This window comes from Lolium rigidum, chromosome 3 (assembly GCF_022539505.1).
Source record: "Lolium rigidum isolate FL_2022 chromosome 3, APGP_CSIRO_Lrig_0.1, whole genome shotgun sequence".
Taxonomy (NCBI): Eukaryota; Viridiplantae; Streptophyta; class Magnoliopsida; order Poales; family Poaceae; genus Lolium; species Lolium rigidum.
Genome location: NC_061510.1, coordinates 323,027,767 through 323,048,523, shown reverse-complemented (window position 1 = coordinate 323,048,523; position 20,757 = coordinate 323,027,767). Strand labels below are relative to the sequence as shown.

Genomic DNA, 20,757 nt, shown 5'->3' with positions numbered 1-20,757 from the left:
GATGAGGCTGAGGCGACGCCGCCAGCGTTGCCCCGTCTAGGCCGGCCTGTGAGCCTGCGACGTTGCGGTTGCTGTGCGCACTCGGCGCTTCACCGGCTCCTGCCACCCGCTACATGGCAAGTCCAAGAGGGACACGAGGCCAGCTCTCTCCTTCCCAACCCTGAGAAACGACTTCGCGGGATCTTCCAGAGCCCTGGCCGTGGTTGACCTCGACGAGGTGCTTGCGATGGCATTGCGACGGTGACGCAGCCAAAAATGAGCCTCCCATGCATGATGGCCAGGAAGCAGCTCCTGTCAGTTCAATCGTAGAGGTAGCTTGCAGACGTAGCTAGATATTTAGTCTGAAGATGAGTTAGATAGAAAAATAAAGATAGAAGTGTACTGCAATCGATTGGACGTCGCCTTTGCTAGGGTTACCCTGGGCCTATTTCGGAGGATGTGCAGGTCACTCTTGCGGCAGATTTGGGAAGCTACAAGCAGCGCACCAGACATAGGAGCCAATGATGGTTATCAATTTTGTTACATAATCAACCCTCTTCCTGAAACAGGTACAACATCTCATTCTCATTTGCTTAAAAGCAGTCTCGGCATTACCAAATCATCTTCATGGATACAGTTACATATAGTAGTATTTTAACTCGATGATTACGAGAAGAACATAACATAGATCTTTTCTAAAACTCATCTTAGCCTTGTATAGTCTAAGTTTTAGTTCAAACTGAAGCAAGAAATAGTCATACTACCTGCATCTATTGGAGTAAAATATGTGCACATGTGCATGTGGAATTAATCCATTTTTTACTGTCTTTGCATTAAGAATAGAGAAAAATATATCTATTGTAATGACAGTTGGGCTGTCACGAAAAGAAACAGTAAGCAAAGAAACACCAAAATTGTTGTACAAAAATAGAGCCGGTTGCATCACCTTTTCTATCCTAATATTTCTATGTATTTACTCCATACAGTTAGCATATTCAAACTTCATGGATGGAAGTCTTCTTCATAAGCATAGTTTTTTTTATTGTGGTCACATGCATATAGTAACCCTAATTAGTTATTTCTTTTTTTCTAGCATGTTTGCATTGACTCATGTCGAATTTGTGGTGAAGTCAGGGATTTGGTTACCAGTTGGAATACCGCGGTTACCGGCCGGTAACCGAAATTCTCAGCCCCCTCCGGTAAATGAATTTATCGGCCAAAAAATCTCGGTCTATTCAAATTTGATTTGAATTTAGGCTGATTGGTTAGCCAACCTAAATCGTACGTGTTTCCTCTCCACTATAATTCTATGCCCCAACTCATTGTTCGAATCTTTCACTTTCTTCTCCTCAAAACTTTATTTTCAAAAATATTTAGACATTTTTCAGTTTAAAATTCAAATTTTGTTTGAGAATTTCGTCCGGTATTTGACCGGTTATCTCCGGTAACCATGGTTACTGGAAATCTCAGCCCCCTCTGAGATTTTTTTCAAACCGGTATCCAAAACCTTGGGTGAAGTAGGTCAAATTTTCGTCATTTCATAGGTTTTTCCATTTATGCATATTGTGAGAATATTGTGCATAATAGATTTTTAATTATTATTCTAGCTCTTAATATGTTGTCACTCATGGCAACTATAGAACACACAAAAAGGGTGCAATTAATAGAGGACAATGGACATGTGTATGTAAGGGGATGGAGGGTTCATCAGTCTCACTCGATCCGTTATAAAATATAGGTGTCGCAATTTTATCTAGAACAGAGGTAATACTTATTTGGCGAGAGCTTTGTGTGGTGTTTTTTCCTCCCGTCGCAACGCACAGGTATTTTTCCTAGTTATCTATAAAAGGCAAAAGCTCTCCTATGCTTCTTTGGGCGTCACTCCCTAGTTTATTGGAGGAGACTAGCTAGTCGTTGTAATCTTCTGCAAGGAGCGATTTGAGGTAACTCATTTTCTTTGCGATCCGTTAGGCTAGGCTTCCTCTACTAGTAATTCCTCTGTATGCTAAGCTATACATTCAGTCTGGTCTTATTCTCTTGTTCTATGCATTAGTTTGATTTTCTTGGAGAGGTCATACGTTGCTTTTCCTTAAAATGCGCCGTAGTGGATATAGAATAGTGGAACTGAATATTTCATCTTTCCTGCCCATCAAAAAAGATTATCTCACTCTGCATAAAAGAAGTATATATAGAAAGAAAGAAAAATGATGCGGAAGAAAGTTTCCTTCTAGAATCAGATGGGGATCTGATCATTTGGTGCAGTTGTAGCTTGGAAACATGGATGACTCGGCCCTATTCATGCAATGGGCCATGGAGACGCTGGAGCGCGAGCAGCCGGCGGGCGTCGTTAACGGCGACCCCGGCGAGGTTGCATTCCCCTCGCTTCAGGCCCTCCGAGACGTCTCGCACGGAACCCTCGTCTTCGACGAGCTGATCATGGACATGGAGGCCCACGCGGCAAACAGCGGGAGCTCCGGCGAAACCACCGACGGTAGCGGAGGCGGCATCACGACGTTTCAACCTCGTTCAGTTGCGCTCCGAACCATGGCAACAACAGTGGTCCCACCAACATGGCCGTGGTGAGCTGGAACTTCAGCGCCGCCTCCGCGCAGCCCGGCAGCGACGGCACGCTGGAGGACGCTACCGCCGTTGGCATACCTTACGAGCGTGCCATGCCGGACATGGCTCACGTATCGCAGCCGACGAGGAGGACCTCCACGAAGAGCAACGCCGGCGGCACGGGAACCACGTCGGCTCCGTTCGCGGTGGACCACATCATGGCTGAGCGGAAGCGCAGGGAGAAGATCAACCAGCGCTTCATCGACCTCTCCACTGTCATCCCCGGCCTCAAGAAGGTGACCCTCCAATTAAATCCAGTGGTTTCATACTCATGGAGCTCCCCGGAAATGCGGGGAAATAAATCTCATCAGTGCTGTTGATTTAGATGGACAAGGCGACGATCCTTTCTGACGCGACCCGGCACGTGAAGCAGCTGCAAGAGAAGATCAAAGCCCTCGAGGCCACCGGTGGTGGCAGCAACGGCAGGAGCGTCGTCGAGACGGTGGTGCTCGTTAAGAAGCCATGCTACGCCGCCGTAGGGGACGACAACGGCTCCCCCTCGTCGGGGTCGTCTGGGTCGCCGGCGGCGAGGGACCCGCTGCCAGAGATCGAGGTGCGCTTCTCGGAGAACGGCGTGATGGTGAGGATCGTCTGCGACGACGCCAAGGGGGTCGTCGTGAAGGTGCTATCTGAGGCGGAGGAGGGGCTCCACCCACTACACCACGGTATAGATATAGGGGCACTTATCCTAGTGGCACTTGTCAAAGTGCGGCTAATAGTAGTCAATTAGTGACACTTTTTCGAAGTGCCCCTAATTGTATACCTATTGGGAGCACTTCTCAAATACCCCAATAAGTGTATACCTACTAGGGCATTTTTCTAATGCCCCAATAGATGTATACCTTTTGGGGCACTTTTAAGTGCCGCAATTTATCATTACTCACCCGAACAACTATCACCTTTAGCTCAAGATCAATTAGCCCATGTAAACAAGTGCCACATTGGCCCGCACCCGCAGGCTGCCGCGACACCGCTGCCAACCCGCCGCGCACGCCGTCGTCGTCCTCCTCGAACGCGCAGATCATAGCGAGCGGTTGGGCGAATACGAGCGAGAGATGCAGAAGGGGAGGAGTGGACTTTCCTGCCCCATCTCTTAGGGCATCTCCAACGGGGCGACGCAAACAGACGATGAGTGACCATTTGCGTCCGTCCGGGCCGAAAATGCGTCTAGACACACTCCAGCGGGGCGACGCAAAGTGACCAGGCCGTTTGCACCGAGGCAAACCCGGCGCATATTTGCGCTTGGGATGCGTCGTGGCGGACGCTACACGGACGCCCCAAATGACCGCTCGCATTTCCACCAGGCCCGCCTGGCAACGAGCCTGTATCATGGGCATCGCTTTCGCGTCTGCGCCGCAACCTTCGCCATCAATGTCGCAGCCTGCCTCTTCCGCGCGCGCACTGGCGAGCGGCGGCTGGGTTTCTGTGCTGCCTTCAATGGCATTGTTTCCCACGCGGGCCGACCTTAAAAGTTGATCGGACATCGCCTACACCTCCACTCCCACCACCGCGCGCCACAACACCATGGGAAAGAAGAAGAACGACTTCGAGGCGTCCGACAACGGCACCAAGAAGGCGGAGCGGCCGCGGGAGGGTCCTGCTGCCTTTTAGCGTGGCGCGGCTGATGCACACGAACTGGACGTCGTGCGACGGCTGGAGGACATGCACATGCCTGGCGGCTGAGCTACCTCCGGGTGCGCGTACCGTGCCTGCACGCGAGCCATATAGGAGCGCCGAGATCTGGCGCAGGCGGCGGTAACTGCCGCCGGACCTCCGCGCTGATCCCGCCTACGCGATCGACTAATGGCGAATTGTAATTTCGGCTAGCTGAAAAATAGCAAAACTGAAAAAAGGTCAAAAAAGAAATGCGAGTGCAGAGGATACGTTCAGTTTGGTCTTGGGCTATGCCTCAATTTCTTCTGGGCCAAAGCTTCACGGGTTGATTTCCATGTCGGTAACTAAACTCATCTTCTGGTTCCCCTGTAGGGAGATACATGTGGCTTGGTGTGCCGCCTGAGGGCGTTTTGTATCCTAGTTTTCCTGAATAAATAAAGGAATGGATGTTGCTCAAAAAAAAAAAAAAAAAAAACTAAACTCATCTTCTTCCCAAGTCTTCTTTCTTCGTCCCATTCCCTTCCCTTCCCCGACGAGATCCCCACCATCCTCCAAACCCTAACCCTAGCCATGGCCCCCGCCGCTACCGCCGCCGCCCCGGCGGTCAAATCCGATGACGAGGACGACTACGAGGAGTACATCCCCGTCTCCAAGCGCAGGGCCATGGAGGCCGATCGCCTCCGCCACCAGCGCCTCTCCAAGCCCGCCGCCCCCTCCTCCGCAGGCTCCCCAGCCTCCCTCCCGCCGCCTCCGACCCAACCGGCGACCAACCCCGCGGCCGCCCCCGATGCCGTCGCGCCCTCCGCCAAGCCCAGCCTCCTCGTCACGTCCACGCAGCTCAAGCGCGCCGCCCCGGAGGTCACCACCACCGAGCAGCTCATCCTGCAGGAGAAGGAGATGATCGAGAACCTCGCCGACGGCCGACCGCAAGTCGCTCATGTCCGTGCGGGAGCTCGCCAAGGGGATCACCTACACCGAGCCGCTCCGCACCGGCTGGAAGCTGCCGCTGCGCCTCCGCCGCATGCCGCGCGCCAAGGCCGACGAGCTCAGCCGATCTCTCTCCGACGAACTACGACGATGAACGTCGGATCCGTACTCCTCCTACCCGTGACTCGGCGCCACTCTGAGACGTGACCTTACCTGCTCCTCGGTCCCGTGACGGACCCTCTGGATCCGAGAAGCTTGTTGATCTGGTGAGTTTTACTCATCCTCCTTCTGTTTCGATTTCGATTTCACGTTTCTCTCTTCGGAACATATTGTCTCACCCAATTAGATCCTTAAATCTATGCTTGCGAACCTGGGTAGTAAATTACTTTGTTTGGTCCCTAGAAAATTTGATGAAATTTTTGTTGCATGCTATCTGTTCGTGATAATGCCTGTGTTATGCATTATGTTCTGTTAGTGTGCTTATCTTCCTTTAATCATTGATTCGAAAATTGCAGGAAATGTATAGTTTCCTACTACTTGTTACTATAATTTAGAATTGATGACTGACCCTAGAGTACAGTACTCCATATTGCAGCCTTATCTACTTGTCTGGTTGATATCTCATCATCCCAGATCAGGTCCAAAAACCATGAAATCCTTCTAGATTGTACGGTGCAGATTTAACATGCAGTATGTTCTACTTCTTTGTTGATGCTCAAGAATTCCATATAAGAAAACTATGTTTAGGCTGATGTATTGTTCGGCTGTTCAAATTAAGTGGATGCAAACATGTAGTACTAGCTAAATAATTAACTACATGTTCTACTGTAAATTATATGGGCATAAATGTAAATTTTCTAAATTAGTGTTTGTTCCTAGTACTTAATAACTCATTTTTGGTGTCTCTGAATGCTTGAATATGTAATCTTTGCTCTTTCTTTTATTGAGGACAGGGCTTCGTCCGAAGCGTCGAGCGGTGCCGCTGGTTTGAGATTGGAGTTGTTTGGGAGTGACCTGGAGAAGCAGGGCGAGTCAGGCATCCTGGCGGCTGGAGTTTGTTGAGAGTTGGTATCCTGCAGCCTGGCATAGTCAGTGGTGTCGACGACAACAGCGGTGGGACAGCACTACTGCAACCCCAGCGTATCAAGTGGCCGCTGCCATGTGTCGGTGGTGGGCTCGCCACAACCACGGTGGCTCTTGTTCGGCTACAAGCAACCCTACTGTATGTGCTCTTGGTTCTCCCTGTGTTCTGTGCTAGACATTCTTGATCGTGATGACATGTTTGTATGCCCCTATGACACGTGAGATAGTAGATAGTTACATTACATCATGTTGATCTTTATGACCATAATAGCTGATTCATGTACATGCTTGTGCCTTAATGTTGTCGCTGTGGTGATGCACTTAGTAATGCAAATGACTTTTAAGAGCTGTAGTAAATTAACTGCATTTCGTGTACTTAGATGGAGTTACATTTGTAGCTTCGCTTATTTAGGAAGACCATGATCATGTAGTGTTATTTTTGTATTGACTGACGAGTTAGTCCTTTATTGCTGCGTTCAGTTTGGAGGTGCACTGAGAAGTGCAACAGAGGATAAATTTACAGCATTTTGTGTTCTCAGATGGAATTACATTTCTAGTTTTGCTTATTTAGGAAGAACCGTGATGGCTGTATGGTAATTTAATTACATACATCTAATTATAAAAAGCTGATCAGTCATGATGCATGTGTGTACTCTTCAAGATCATAGCAGCAGGAATTTAATTGATTTAGTCAGATGGTCGTTCAACGAACTTTGTAAGTTTAACTAGCTTGCACAAAGATAATGGAATGCGGAGACAACTACTTCCACTCTTCAAAACTGCATTCCATATGGTTCTGTCCGTACCATATTTCCTACTATTGTTTTTTACTCTTTCTTTCTTTGTTAAATAGTAGTAGCACTTCTTGCAAAAAGAGCTTTAGCTTGACCAGAGGCATGCTGCCGGCGGGTTACGCCCCTGTTCCCAGCCCAGCCCTCTCTCTGTTGTATCCTTCGCCGGCGATAACCGCCGGTGAACAAAATAAACCAACGCCGTCAACATGCCATAGTAGCGAGATGGTAAGTACGTATTGTGCATAGGAAAGAAGCTGGGGTGACTGGAGTTTTGTATCCCATCCGTCCTTCCGTGATCAATAGCCCGTCCAGTATACATACATACTGCCAGTGTATATAGAGATTATAGATTCACGAATTCAATTGTAACATCATTATGCAATTCTATGTTATGGGAAATAGTTATTCCTATCTATGCCTGTTGGCTGGCACCAACGAGACATTAGTGTCACCTATCGTATCCTGTATGTACATGTCGTACTCGTACCTTGTGCTACTTAGTGCAATCAGCTACCCTGGATTTCCTTTTCTTTCTTCATGTTTATTTTAAAATCGAATGCCCATCTGAAATATAATTCTTTGTCTTGACCCTTCAACCCCGGTTACACTGTTGGTAGACTGCAGATCAGCTTACCTAACAACGTTATTTGCCTCAGCTTTCAGCAAGGCGAGAATGCTTTTGACTGGTATGAGATTTAAGCCTTATCTAGTTTTTTTTCTTTTACTTTCATCAAAGTCTTATTTTGCTCGCCTAATGTGCTTTCCTGTCTTTCATGTAGACTTAAAATTATTTCAGTTTCACTGCCTTTTTAGATAAAACTACCAAATTGGCAAACAGAAAAGTCATGAGTCATGCTATTGTAAAAATTATGGACAGCAGGTTTCGGGTTATAAGCTGCATACCTGCAATATGTAGTTTCGGAACATTAGATCTTTATAAGTGGGCTTCTTTCTCAATCTATTAACTAGAACAAAACAAGGCTGTAGAGGTTTTATATAGCATGATTGTTCCTGTTCCTCGTCCTCAGTGCTGTTTGAAATCATGCATTCATGTCTTTAGGATTGCTAAATTATCTTACTATTTCTCTCAAGGTACAACTCTACCCAAGCTGAAGACTGGGATCAACTGATGATGATGCATATAGTGTGCTGATTGAATTGGAAACATAGCGATGATATAGTTACATTGAGCTCTAACTGGTATTATGAAAATTCCAAAATTGGTGTTTACAGTGGAACAATGTGCTACCTGTTTACTTTGTGAGATATTGTTACAGTGAGCTGTAACTGATATTGTATGAAAAATCCAGAATTTATGTTTACGGTGCACTGGATACTATATCGATACTGTGTGCTTCTGCCTGTATGATGTTTAACTGTTTATATTGTGTGCTTCTTGTATCTTGCCAATGTGACGGTGTTTGATTGGTGGGCTTTTTGGGAATTGCTCAAGGTGCCATTAATTGTATGTAATTTGGGGCATTTTTTATAGGGTTACGAATTGGATTTTGAGGCATTTTTTGAAGTGCCACAAATTGGGTTTTGGGGCACATCTCAAAGTACCCCTAATTGGTTTTGGGGCACTTGCCAAAGTGCCTCTAATTGGATTTTGGGGCACTTGCCAAAGTGTCCCTAATTGGATTTTGGGGCACTTCTCAAAGTGCCCCTAATTGGATTTTGGGGCATTTTGAGAAGTGCCCCTAGGTAGTGCCCCAAATACCTTTAGAGACGCAAGTAAAGGTGGCACTTGAAAAAGTGCCCCAATAGCTAATTTGGGGCACTTTGTTTCACATTAGGGGCATTTTGAAGTGCCCCTGTTATTTTACCGTGATGTAGTGACCTCAGCATCACCCACGCCAATGTCATGGCGTTCACGGCCTGCACTGTCATCATAACCATCACGGCTAAGGCAAGTTTCCGGTTTTCCTTGATTCTGCATTTTGGTCATTTGGTAAAAACCCGCTCCCTTCAACAATTCTTGTCGGGATTTTACATTTTAGTTCAAAAATCACGACAGGAATTATGGAATGGATGGAGTAATACTCCGTACCTTGAAGATGGGCTTTTGAAAATACATGTTGAGTCTATGTGACCTTGCTAATTAAGGGCTGGCCTAGGGCATATGACACGATTTCATCCCTCCGGCTCCCGCGTGCCCCATAACCAAAGGGCATCTACAACGGTCCGATCATTTGCAACTGCGCGGTTGAAAAATGCGTTTGCATCCAGGTCCAGCGATCCAACGTATAGTGACCAGGTTGTTCGCGGGGATGCAAACACGGCCCAAATATAACAGACGCGACTTGGACGCTCTCCCTCTCTCGTCTATAAGGGCAATTCTTTGGGAGAACTCAGTCGGCCCACCTCGCTCGTCTCCGATCTCCGGGTTCCTCCGCCTCCGGCTCCCGCGTGCCCCATAACCAAAGGGCATCTACAAAGGTCCGATCGTTTGCAACTGCGCGGTTGAAAAATGCGCTTGCATCCAGGTCCAGCGATCCAACGTATAGTGATCGGGTTGTTCGCGGGGATGCAAACATGACCCAAATATAACAGACGCGACTTGGACGCTCTCCCTCTCTCGTCTCTAAAGGCGATTCTTTGGGAGAACTCAGTCGGCCCACTTCGCTCGTCTCCGATCTGCGGGTTCCTCCGCCTCCGGTGGCCGCTCCGTCGGTGGGAGGGTAGGGAACCCGTGGATCGAGGCATGTACATAGCATAGGGCTCGGTTGGACCGCGGATGGCGTCGCCATGTAGGTGGTGGTGGCCGCGGAGCGGACCTTTTGGGTGGCTTTCTTCCCCTCTCGTGGCGGCGTTCTCTAGAGCTTCACCGTGCGGTGGTCGTCTTCCCTGAGCCGGTGGATCGGTGGATCTGCTGTGCTCGTTGTGCCCCGGCCGGGTCCAGAGGGGCGGTGGATTCGGAGCCAAGATAAGAAGGTGGAGGTGGTGTTGAAGACCAGCGTGACGGCGGCGTTCCAGCGGGTAGGATCTTCGGATCAGGCGATTGGTGACTTCCCGCCTGCCATGGGGCTGGCTCCTATCCAAGGCGTGAAGCGGAGCAGCGGCAGCGGCGCGCCACCGACGACCACAATTCATCGTCCTCGTCGGGATCTAGAAGAAGGGCTTATCTGTATTTTCTGTGTTTTTCTGGTTCTTTCTGTAAGAACGATGGTTTACTACTACTCCTCCTTTTCGCAAAAAAACACGCCCAAATATGCGCCTCGGATGCGTCTCGGCAGACGATACATGCATGATCACGCCATGTGACGACTAGTTTCTCCCACGGGCCCACCTGACAGCGACCTAGGTCTTCTCAAGCATTCCAGTATGCGGCGACGAGGCATTGCTTCGGTAGTATGCGCCACGTTAATGGAGATGCCTCTCCTGCCGTGCGGCCGCCGCCCGCCTCCGCTAATGAAATTAATGTCGTTGCCAAACGTGTCGCGCACCTCGGCTTCCTCCGTCGTTTATAAAGAGGGGTGTGCGCTCGGCTGCCTCATCATCTCCTCTACAAAAACCCAAGCCGCCGCACAATCTCCACCACCCCCACAAACCCGCGAGGGAATCCATGGCTGGTCTAGCTGGCTGGCGAGGCGGTCGAGGCCGCTGGCTTGGTTGCCGCGGTAGGGGCCGCCATGCTGGAGCAGCATCACCCCGCCGCTCGTCGTCACTTAGCACATTGTCGTCTTCGCAGGAGGTGAGCACCTTCGAGTTCATCCTCCGCATCGACGATGACCTCCTCGCCATCCAGCAGTTGTCGGACAAGTTCGCCAAGTTCGTCGATGGCGCCGAGCTGGCCGAATTGTAGCTGCGGGAGGCCAGATGTGGCTTTTGTCGGTGGCCTGTCGAGGTCTTGTTCAACGGGCAGAACAAGATGTACATGCGCACCGGGAGGGACAAGTTCGCCCGCGCCCAAAACCTCGAGGCTAGATGCCTGCTGACCTTCCTCTACGAAAGCGACAACGAGATGATTGTGAAAGTATTCGGCAAGACATCCTACCGGAGGCACTACCACACGGACAAATCCAACGAGGACACCGACAACTAGTACTGTAGAGCGTTTTTTGTTTGCGTCAAAGATGGCCACCGGCCAATTAAAGCCAGTAGTGTAGGTTTCTATATGTTCTTCCTGCACATCTAAGAACATAACACACACATAACCTAGCTGAATTTCTAGTTTGGTTCACTGGATGTCTGAGAGTGTTCTTTATTTGCAGCGAAAACACGAAACCCGTGAGGCCAACACTAATTAAGTTTCCTTATTTTACAATTTTTGAACCATATTTCAAAATATGTAGTAGTTGGTGTAATATTTCTATTCTACGGTTAAATAAAAAAAGAAAAAAGTTAGGTAAAACTATTATGCCTCTGGCTGCTAGGAATCCGAAACGCAAACGAAGCATGGTCAAAAAATAAATATTTGCATGTCCTAGTTCGTCCTTTTTGCGTCACTCGTTGGAGTGCGCTAAGGGCATCTTCAACGGGGCGATGCATTTCCTAATTGTCCGTTTGCGTCGCCTGACAGACGCGAAAATAATTGTTTATGTTCGCGCGTCCGTTTGCGTCTAGGTGTGCTCCCAGCAACGACCCATTTTTTGTTTTGCAAAATATTTAAAAGGCATAACCTACAACGTAGAAACTATACAAACTACAGTTGTAGAAACCTAGACTACTTGCTGCCCGATGGCCCGGCTCCGTCGTTGCGTCCCTCCCTCGTCTGCATCTCCACCGCCTGCCGAGCGGCGCTAGAGCTCGGTGGGCCGCCACGTCCTGTAGCAGGCGCAGGCGCAGCGTCTCGTTCGCGATATCCTTGGCCTTCTTGAACGTTTCGAAGGAGTCGACAAGAACCCTCTGCTCCGCTGCCTTCTCCTATGCGGTAGGCGCATCAGGGTCATCAGAAGACTATGAGATGTTGGAGTCGTCATCCTCTGCGGCTGCGGCGGCCGCCACCCAGCGGCGTTCCATCTCGGCATCGAACGCCGCGTGGCCCGCCCGTTCCTCCTATGCTTCCTTCTCCACGTCAACCATGAACTTGGCGTCCCTAACCGAGTCGAGGAGGTCGCATGTGCTGTCGTCGTCGTCGAACTCCTCGTCGGAGCTCGAGGCCGAGGGAGGTGGAGGTGGAGGCGCGACAGCCTGGTTACGGCCGGCGCTGCTCATGGTGGCAAAGGTGGATGTTGAGCGGCAGCGTCGCTACTGTGGAGGTTGTGTGACGCGGTCATCGCCATTACTTCGCGCGCAGAGGTAGACGATGGTGGCGCACCATGCGAGGCATCGCCATTAAAGTGGCGCAGACTGCCGAAGCGATGCAGCGGCACCAGTCGCCTAGCGCGCCTGAGAAGATGCATCGAACCAGGATCGCTAGCAGACGGACCCGACGAAACGTCTGCTAGACGCGAGCAGACATTTTACGCGTCCGCGCAGCGTCCGCAGAAATGCATCCGAATTGTATATTTGAGACAGATTTGTATGACCGTAGACTACCCGGTCACTATGCTTGGCTGCTGAAATGTGTTCTAAACGCATTTTGACTCGGACGGACGCAAACAGGGTATCGCCCCCGTAGAGATGCCCTAAGTCTAAAATCAGCTACATGTTGAACCCGAACCACATGCATGTCAGCCCGTAGGCGGTGGTACTTTTTTAATGCTGGAACATCTTATAGCGGCTGTCCTTTAAAACCCAGGTACTGCATGGCTTACCAATTATCAGTTAGATCATAACGTCAGAGTTGTACTGTATAATACAAGTGTATGTTGGCCCTTATTTTATTCTATACGAAATGCATAAATTATGATATCCTACATTATTTGCACCATGGTGGACATAGGAAAGGCTAGTAGTACTATTTAAGCATACTGCAATGCTGTCTCCCAGGCTCCAGATCTTGAACACAACTATGCTCTTATATATTGAAAATTAATGAGCCAATGTGATAATGAATAAATTCATAGGAGGAGAAACGCCTTCTACATATATTTATGTATTTATTTATATAGGGTCATGTTTTAAAAATATCGATCATTTTGAGTTTCATCAGAGATCCACTAGGTTAATCAACAAAGCGCCCAAACGATGCAATTGTTGGGCAGAGGTAGTAGTGCTCAAGTATAATCAGCGTGGCTGTCTAATCGATCGGAATGAACATCATGAGATACTAATGTTTTACTGCTAAAATTGGTAACCTTTTAACTTCATATAGATTAATACTCTATATGTCTCTAATTTGTCTAGTACAACAAGAATACAAGATAGAACATGTACGTCATGCCTTTAGTTTTAGGTATTGACTCTGTTTTGATATGTCTTTTTAGAAAGCTAGTTGATTTTATTTTTTTGAGAACATGGTACTTTTTGTTTGCTCGTTCTTGTGTGATGCATATACATCATCCTCTTCAACACTTTGCACTATTAGTTATTATGCCCGTTTACGCCGTCCAACCTCGAAATTTTACCGAAACCCATTACCTATTGTTGCCTTTTCCTCTGTCGTTTCATGCCCGAAGATATGTGATCTAGATGGGACATCTATGCCAAATTCTTAGATGTTACTACCTCCGTTTCAAGGAATAAGTCGTCCTCGTTTTACGTGTTTTTTGTTTGACCAAAAATAAATTCAAATAGATAAAAATTGTTTGTATGAAATTAGTATCATTAAAAAGTATTTTTAATATAAATCTAACGATACTAATTACATATACTACATCTAGATTTTGTTGCTCAATTTTTATGGTCAAATTTCGTCTTGGAATACGTGTGTGTCTTATTCCTTGAAACAGAGGTAGTACATCTAGAGCACAAATATTAATTATAGCATGAATCAACGATGTAATATCCATCTGTATTTTTTTTAATAGTAGGCAAAGTCTCCTGAATTTCTTAAGATGCCTGTATAATTAATCAACATGCTTTGAGTCTTTGAGACTGCTCATAGTGGGAGTAACATAGCTAGTAACATCACACATCTCAAAGTATTTTGGTGACATGGCATGCTAATAAATGAAGAAAGAGAGTGATGTGGTAGCTACCTATGTTACCATAACATCACACACCCCAAGGCAAAATGAGTCTATAACATAATAAATGACACAATGCATGATATCACATATAAATTACTACTCACTATGAAGGTAGTAGTAACCTAGACTAATAACATGACATATATTATTAGTCTAAGTTACTCCCCACTATAACCAGACTGAGGTAATCCTTCTTTTCAGGTGGAGGAGGGCTATAGCTTGACAGCGGAAGACATCGTAGGAAGGCTCAACGCTGTGTTGCAATAGCACAGCAGCGGCACTTCAACCGAGGAAACAGGGAATTGCAGACATACTTCTACACATACGTATGAGTACCAATTTTTGTGATGATTGTAATTGAAGAAGTCTACCGCTTGGATTTGGAACTACTTACAAAGTTACAATTACTCATTGTCCATCACTAGCTGGACGTAATAATGCGAAACATATCAGCACTAAACATTCGCAAAAAAAAACTGTATATAGTATCAATATATGGAAAGGGTACGGTGAAGCCGTGTGCATGCATGCACGCTTGGCCGCTTGCACAGTTGCACCCAATATTCGTTTCGGGCGTTGGTCTTCAAATTCATTGTGAAAAGTTCAGCAGAATCTGCATCGTCATATTAATTGAGCTAATTAGAGAAGGAGTACTTACGATTTGTGGGTTCAAAAAGCTAGTCAGTGAAGGCTGTGGGTTTTCGGGAGAAGATGCGACCTAGCAATGTGCATTGAGGGAACTGATGAAATTCATTACTTTTCTTCCTTAGATAAATATCAATCTCTAGCTAGCGCGACTTCTGCCGTATGAACTTTCCACACGAGGTGAATTAGTTGTAACATACTCTAGGGGTCCCATCCAGCCATTGTCCTATCGAGGTAGGAGGTGAGTAGATCCCACTACAGGAAAACATATCTTTGCCTAGTACCAGAAATACACGGCAAAGACCTAAAAATATATGGCAAAGACTTCACCGGATGTTACACTCAGCAAAGACGACTTGGCACAGTTCTCCTCGGTAGCAGCTGAGTGTATTTTCTCGAACACTCGGCAAAGATCTTTAACGTGTGTTTTCTATCGGTACTAGGCAACGAAAAGTGCACACAACAAATACGGAGTTCAGAGTGCTGGCACCTCGCTCGGGTGACATTCCTTTTGCCGAGTGTTGTAATCGGCAAATTAAGAAGCCAGACCAAATTATAAAAAAATGTGGCGCTGTACGTATCGTTTAGGGGCAATATTCGTTTAATTTGCATCGTCATGTTAATTGAACTAATTAGAAGGAGTACTTACTATTTGTGGGTTCAAAAAGCTAGTCAGTGAAGGGCTGTAGGTTTTGTGGAGAAAATGCGACCTAGCAATGCATTGAGCGAACTGATGGAATTCATACTTTTCTTCCTTAGATAAACATCCATCTCTCAGCTAGCGTGACTTCTGCCATATGCAGAGAGGTGTAGATATTACTGTATGAACTTTCCTCACTACGTAAATTAGTTGTAACGTACTCTATGGGGTCCCATCCAAGCATTATCCCATCGCGACAGGTAGGAGATGAGTAGATCGATCTTATAAAGCGCATGATCAGACCTGTCCAACACATGATCGTAAGCACGAATGAGAACAATAAGTTGACTATGATTTCGATTGGTATCAAGACTCCCAATCAAGAGAGGTTAACACGAAATTAAGAAAAGAGTTTTTGTTTGCTAGATTACTCTAATCACAAACATATTGGAAACTGAGGACATCAATTTGACTACAGCCTGCTAGCTCGACTTACATGTCGAAGCCTTTTTTTATGTCCTCTGTATTGTCCTCTTCTAATACAGAGAGTTCATCCAAAAACTCAAACTGATGGAGAAAGGTATACTATGCATTTATATTTCAACACTTCCTGTCATGCTTGGCTCCTCCGGGCTAAACATGAACCAAACTAGGGCTGTAATTTTGTTATTTCAAATTGCGCCACACCTCTTTGCTCTATACCATGTTGAATTGAATTGCCAAGCCAGTTCACCCAAAAGATCTAGCTGATGTGGAAATGTGGGATATGCATTTGTACTTCAACACCATGCTCAAACCTGGCTGCAAATAAAAATACTATAGGCACATGTCCTTTTTTTAGAACCCAGAGATCTGCGCTGTCATATTACTAGGCTTAAAAAGAGTGAAACAACAAGGTTCAACAATTAATTACAAGAAAAATCAAAGCAGGGAGACATGCCCGACGAAGCCTACAACACACACTTTGGCGTGTTGACCCACCAACAATATGTAGTCCTACTCTATTACTCCCCAAACCCCGTCGCCATAGCTCAATAATGACTTCCATTCGTGCCAAATCCTATCGGCCACAACAATGGCAATAATGGAAGTGTTATCATCGAAGACATGAGCATTATGCTTGATCCAGTGGCTGTGCACATGAGCATCAAAAAAGAAAGCACATCTCTCCACGATATACTTGGTACCCTTGGAGTAGAATCAGCCCACCTGGTGGGTTTAGTGACCCTCAAAGGAAGCCATGCGTGTGAGAAATGACTTTGTCCCGTGCACGAAACCAGTCAGTTTCATTAGGTTGTAATGCGTCTAAGATATCTAAAACATGAAAAAAAAACATAATGATAGTTGGCAGCACGAATTACAAAGCAAGCAATAGTATGAACCTGATTGCACCAATATGCACGGGAGGTCCCGTATGTGCATGAGATAATAGCCGCACTCCTCAAGCATGGAACCTATATTTCATCGGTGCAAAATATTTCCACAGCTCCTCTGCCCCATATACAGTTCTGAACTGATCCCCATTGTATAGATGAACACATTAACATGATGTTAATTTGGAGTGGTCAACACTTCTATTCACCACACGAATATTGAGTTACATAATATATTCAAGGAATCTAGATAAGAACTAGGTAGAAGAGTATTAAGTCACCATTGTTGGGAAAATCAGTCACCAGGCACACCAAGACAAAAAGGATGCCAAGGAGTAATAAATCTCCCAAATTGCCCACCGTACCAGAGACCAGTTATCCTCCAGTGGACCATAAACCTACAATGGGGAGGGTCGATTAAGAATTGTATGTTCTCACACAATTAGGAGAATAGAAGAGATTGCTAGACATGACCTAATACTTGCAATGCCAAAATACTTGCCGCATAGTGGCCACTTAGCACCCTCACCAAGAAGATAGATTTTGTGTGAACTTCTCAAGAAGACATACCTTATTAGCTAGGCATCAAAGGGAGTTTGAAAGAAACCTCAGTGGCTAAAATCACCTAAACATCACGTTCCATGGGAAAGGGACATCTGATCTCTAAGGAAATCATATTACTACCAACATAGTCACCTATTTTTTTGCCAGCCAGCATGGGATACTTTGTGAACAATCAACTATTGTTCATTACTGATATCTGTAAGATTTCATAGCTAAAGAATACCCCTTCACACAAGACGTTTCAGGCACTATCGTAGTAGTTATTTGCCCCTACTGCTGACCTTGGATCAAAATCATACAACTGTTTTGTAGCACACCCGTTTTTACAAATTTGAGATCCCGGTGCAAAATGCAAAAGGAAGTCCTAAATCGAAATATATAGACAACAAAATCATACTTGCATTTAATAATATAACTTGAGATATGTTATTTCTTATAGTATTAGTAATGGAGTATATCAATAGATGTTATGAAGAGTAAATTCAGTATTCAAGTAATGAATAAAATGATGTGAATTTCTTCCGAATAGCATTATATGTCCGCTATTTTACATGAAATGAAATCTCAATAGAATGCCTTCAATGTACAATAAATCAAAAATGTGTAATGATTCAAAGTCACTATGTGATGTTGTAAAGAGTAAATGTGGTATTCAAGCAATGAATAAAATGATGTGAATTTCTTCCTAATAGCATCATATGTCCGCTACTTTTGTTGAAATGAAACCTCAATAAAATGCCTTCATGTATAATAAACCAAAAATTTATAATGATACAAAAGTTGCACCCAATGGCACATAACTACCTACCAGGTCTTTGTTGCGTGATTTTTCATTAGATACCGTCATAATACTAAGCTTGGTTCTCTGGAAGAGTCCTTCTCTCATGAGGAAATTGATGACGTAGTGAAAAAAATCCTTCCAATAAATCCCCTAGCCCCAATGGCTTCAATGGAGAAAACTTTAAGAAATGCTCGCACATATTGAGAGTGAATTTTGCACACACACATGGATGTGGGTGTGGGTGTGTTCTGGACCATATATTTATTCCGCGAGATTGCCACTTGCTGTGGTACATTGAAAGATTTCTTTCTCTCTCTCCCTTTGATTTGAATCTCAAAGAAAAATGGGCGGTGACAGAAACACCCACACTCATGCGTATAAGTACAAAATTATTTCCCAACATTATTAAGGCATATGTTTATGATATGTGTAATCAGTTCTACAAAGGATCCTTAAATATTAAATGCATCAACAGTTATTTTATCACTCTGAGCAGTGAGATTGCTACTCCCTCTAAGTAAATGACTTCCGGCCTATTTCTCTTCTAAACTGCATTTTCAAAATTCTGACCAAGATGCTGGCTAATAGGCTCTAGAAGGTTATTCTAAACCTTATCCATCATGACCAATATGGGTTTACCAATTGAGAACAATTCAAGATTTTTACTTGCATGGGCATTTGAATATATTAATCTATGTCACAAATCAAAGCGAGAAATTGTGTTGCTCAAACTAGATTTTGAAAAGGTCTTTGAAAAGATAGAGCACTCAATCATTTTGGACATTCTGAAATATAATGTTTTTGGACCTAAACTTTGTGCTTGGATCAAGAAGTTAATCGACTCAACCATGTATGATGTTTTTCTAAATGGTGTTCCTGGAAAAAAAAATCAAATGCAAGGGAGGAGTTAGGCATGGAGATCCTTTATCTCCTTTCCTTTTTGTCCTAGTTGTTGATCTTTTGAAATCTATCATTAATTATGACATGCAACAAGGTCTTATGTAGGTTCCTATTTCTATGGTCTTCACTCGGGATTTTCCCATTATTCAGTATGTGAATAACACTACCATCATCATGCCAGTTGGCATTGTCCAGATGTAGCAAAGCACTGCTTAGTGGAGAGCAACCCCCCCCCCCCGTTAGTAGGTTGGTCTATGGTTTGCAAACCATTTGAAAGTATGGTTTTGTTCTGGTTGACGTATAGTTTCAGAATGATTGCCTCCTTTTAAAGCTTCTAGATAAGTTCTATAGCTAAGCATATTTGCTATGAGTTTACCTGATTTTAGAAAACTACTATAGTGAGGCCCCTCCACCGTCTAAAGCTTTTGGTTGTTCATCCTAGTGGGGTGATTGTCTTAAGTTGGTCCCAAAATTTAATGAAATTACTTTTTGTAATCTTCATGATGGGTACTCAACCTTGCTTTTGGTAGACTCTTCACATCAACACAACTTACAAAGTGTATATCCTCATGTGGTAACTTTTGCATCAAATCTGCACATCTATTCTAACGATGCTTTGCAGCAAGATTTTTTTTCTTGACTTATTTCAGGTTCTCTTTTGTGTTATTTCCTATGAGAAATATCACTAGTTTGACCAACTTAGGATGTCTCAGCAAGAAGATGATGAGATAAATGCTTGGACATATCCCTGGGGCACTACCTTTGTCATAGCTAAGGCTTATGATGTGTCCAAAAATTCCGATGAACCACTGATGGCTTGCAATAACATAGGGTCATTCGTGCATGTTTTCGTGGAAGTATTATTTCCGGTTTTTATATCGTTGATATGTGCATTTTGCATTATCATTATTGCTACATATAGGGTTAGTTTTCATTGTTATTTACCTTCATACATTGTTATTTATGCATTTTTAGATGATTTCCGTGACTTTCCTACAAAGTCTCCTTCTTTGGTATTTAATTCCTGAGAGGCAGACACTACTAGGAAAAGGCTTACTGCCGGGCGCACCAAAAAGCACTACTGCCGGCGCACCAGCGCCCGCCGGTGCGAACGGGCCGGTGGTAAAAGCTTATTGCCGGCGCACCATCTTGTTCGCCGGCGGTAACTCGATTTATCACCGGCGCACCAGCCTAGTGCGCCGGCGGTATGTTTTCCAGGATTAAAAAAAAAACAGATCTAGATCCAGATCTAGATCTAGATCTAGGTCGGTCGTGTTCTAGGTCGTAGGTCAAGTTCTAGGTCGTGCCTTGGAGATGTACCGCCGCCACCGTGGTCATCTGCTTGCAAAGAGGAAGTGGTTGCCGGTGTGGTCGTCGGTGATCGTCGGGGTGAGAGGAGGTGGCCGGACCAGGGGTGAGAGGAGGTGATGCTTGAGGAGGGGCTCGCCGGCGAGATGCTTGAGGAGGTGCTCGCCGTTGAGTAGCTTGAGGAGGTGCTCCGGTGAGATATCTTGAGGAGGTGCTGCGGGGAGTAGCTTGAGGAGGTGCTCCGGTGAGTAGCTTAAGGAAGTGCTCGCCGGAGGGAGGGATTAGAGGGGTAAGAAGGTAGAAGAGGGGGAAAATGGAGGAGAAGAGAAGGTGGCCGGAGGGAGGAAGAGAGGAGGAGGAGGAGAAGTGAAAGAGAAGATGGGGGAAATGGAAGAGAGAGAAGGTGCACCGGGCTGGTTTGGCATATATTTCCTAAGTTACTGCCGGCGCACCTATATGGCGGTGCGCCGGGGGTATTTTTTTAATTTTTTTCATCAAAATCTAAAACCTGAAA

The 20,757-nt window shown here is 45.5% G+C and overlaps 1 long non-coding RNA gene and 1 pseudogene across 1 annotated transcript; both read left to right on the top strand.

The window, feature by feature from the left end:
* Positions 1-2,256: 2,256 nt before the first annotated feature.
* Positions 2,257-14,380, top strand: LOC124696978 (annotated as a pseudogene).
* LOC124703816 lies at positions 5,026-8,378 on the top strand. The gene is made up of 3 exons (XR_007003316.1): positions 5,026-5,405; positions 6,093-7,702; positions 8,109-8,378. It is a non-coding gene; the product is annotated as an uncharacterized LOC124703816 (long non-coding RNA).
* Positions 14,381-20,757: the final 6,377 nt, after the last annotated feature.